The following is a 3,278-nucleotide window of genomic DNA, read 5'->3' as shown; positions in this document are numbered from 1 at the left end:
CCCTAACCCCAACCCTAACCCCACCCCTAACCCTAACCCCAACCCTAACCCCCTAACCCTAACCCCATCCCTAACCCTAACTCTAATCCTAACCTTAACACTAATCCTAACCCCAACCCTAACCCAAACCCCAACCCTAACCCCAACCCTAACCCTAACCCTAACCCCATCCCTAATCCTAACCCCAACCCCTAACCCAACCCTAACCCTAATCCTAACCCTAACCCCAACCCCTAACCCTAACCCCCTAACCCTAACCCCAACCCTAACCCCCTAACCCTAACCCCCTAACCCCAAACCTAACCCCCAAACCCCAACCCTAACTCTAATCCTAACCCTAACCCCAACCCCCACCCTTACCCCAACCCCAACCCTAACCATAACCCCATCCCTAACCCTAACCCCATCCCTAATCCTAACCCCAAACCCTAACCCAACCCTAACCCTAATCCTAACCCTAACCCCACCCCTAATACCAAACCTAACCCTAAACCCCCCACCCCTAAACCCAACCCTAACCCCACCTCTAGCCCTAATACCATTCCTAACCTTAACCCCAACCCCTAACCCGACCCCTAACCCTCTAACTCTAACCCTAAACCCTAACCCCAACCCTAACCCCATCCCTAACCCGAACACCATCCCTAATCCTAACCCCAACCCCTAGCGCAACCCTAACCCTAACCCAAACCCAAAACCCTAACCTCAACACTAACCCCCCAACTCTAACCCTAAACCCTAACCCTAACCGTAACCCTAACCCTAACCCCATCCCTAACCCCATCCCTAATCCTAACCCTAACCCTAATCCTAACCCTAACCCCAACCCTAACACTAACCCCAACCCTAACCGTAACCCTAACCCTAACCCTAACCCTAACCCTAACCCTAACCCTAACCCTAACCCTAACCTAACCCTAATCCTAACCCCAACCCTAACCCTAACCAAAAACCCTAACCCCAACCCCTAACCCTAACCCCAACCCTAACCCTAACCCCAACCCCCAACCCTAACCCCCTAACCTTAACCCCAACCCTAACCCCCTAACCCCAACCCTAAGCCCCTAACCCTAACTCTAATCCTAACCCTAATCCTAACCCTAACCCCAACCCCAACCCTAACCCCAACCCTAACCATAACCCCATCCCTAACCCTAACCCCATCCCTAATCCTAACCCCAAACCCTAACCCAACCCTAATCCTAACCCTAACCCCAAACCTAACCCTAACACTAAACCCTAACCCCAACCCTAACCCTAACCTCAACCCTAACCCTAACCCCATCTTTAACCCGAACATCCCTAATCCTAACCCCAACCCCTAACCCAAAACCCTAACCCCAACCCTTACCCCCTATCCCTAACCCCAACCCCTAACCCTAACCCCAACCCTAACCCTAATTCCAACCCTAACTCTTTCCAAAACCCCACCCCTAACCCCAACCCCACCATTAACCCTCTAACTCGAACCCCAACCCTAACCACACACAAACCCTAACCCTTTCCTAACCCCAACCCTAACCTCTAACCCCACCATTAAAAACTCGAACCCCAACCCTAACCCCACCCATAACTCTAACCCTAATACAAACCCCACCCCTAACCCTAATCCCAACCCTAACCCCACCCCTAATACCAAACCTAACCCTAAACCCCCCACCCCTAATCCCAACCCTAACCCCACCTCTAGCCCTAATACCATTCCTAACCTTAACCCCAACCCCTAACCCCACCCCTAACCCTCTAACTCTAACCCTAAACCCTAACCCCAACCCTAACCCCAACCCTAACCCCAACCCTAACCCCACCCCTAATACCAAACCTAAACCTAAACCCCCCACCCCTAATCCCAACCCTAACCCCACCCCTAATACCAAACCTAACCCTAAACCCCCCACCCCTAAACCCAACCCTAACCCCACCTCTAGCCCTAATACCATTCCTAACCTTAACCCCAACCCCTAACCCCACCCATAACCCTCTAACTCTAATCCTAAACCCTAATCCCAACCCTAACCCTAACCCCATCCCTAACCCGAACACCATCCCTAATCCTAACCCCAACCCCTAGCCCAACCCTAACCCTAATCCTAACCCTAACCCCAACCCTAACCCAAAACCCTAACCTCAACACTAACCCCCCAACTCTAACCCTAAACCCTAACCGTAACCCTAACCCTAACCCCATCCCTAACCCTAACCCCAACCCAAACACTAACCCCAACCCTAACCCTAACCCCACCCCTAACCCTAACCCCAACCCTAACTTCCTAACCCCCTAACCCTAACCCCATCCCTAACCCTAACTCTAATCCTAACCCTAAAACTAATCCTAACCCCAACCCTAACCCAAACCCAAACCCCAACCCTAACCCTAACCCCATCCCTAATCCTAACCCCAACCCCTAACCCAACCCTAACCCTAATCCTAACCCTAACCCCAAACCTAACCCTAACCCAAAACCCTAACCCTAACCCCAACCCCTAACCCTAACCCCAACCCTAACCCTAACCCCAACCCTAACCCCTAACCCTAACCCCAACCCTAACCCCCTAACCCTAACACCCTAACACCAAACCTAACCCCCTAACCCCAACCCTAAGCCCCTAACCCTAACTCTAATCCTAACCCTAATCCTAACCCTAACCCCAACCCCAACCCTAACCATAACCCCATCCCTAACCCTAACCCCATCCCTAATCCTAACCCCAAACCCTAACCCAACCCTAACCCTAATCCTAACCCTAACCCCGAACCTAACCCTAACCCAAAACCCTAACCCCAACCCTAACCCCCCAACAATAACCCAAAACCCTAACCCCAACCCTAACCCTAACCCCAACCCTAACCCCATCTTTAACCCGAACATCCCTAATCCTAACCCCAACCCCTAACCCAACCCTAACCCTAACCCAAAACCCTAACCCCAACCCTTACCCCCTATCCCTAACCCCAACCCCTAACCCCAACCCTAACCCTAATCCCAACCCTAACTCTTTCCAAAACCCCACCCCCAACCCCACCATTAACCCTCTAACTCGAACCCCAACCCTAACCACACACAAACCCTAACCCTTTCCTAACCCCACCCCTAACTCTAACCCCAACCCTAACCTCTAACCCCACCATTAAAAACTCTAACTCGAACCCCAACCCTAACCCCACCCCTAATACTTTCCCTAACCCCAACCATAACTCTAACCCTAATACAAACCCCACCCCTAACCCTAATCCCAACCCTAACCCCACCCCTAATACCAAACCTAACCCAAAACCC

This window comes from Pelophylax lessonae (assembly GCF_965119305.1).
Source record: "Pelophylax lessonae genome assembly, chromosome: 13".
Taxonomy (NCBI): domain Eukaryota; kingdom Metazoa; phylum Chordata; class Amphibia; order Anura; family Ranidae; genus Pelophylax; species Pelophylax lessonae.
This window is presented reverse-complemented; position numbering follows the sequence as displayed.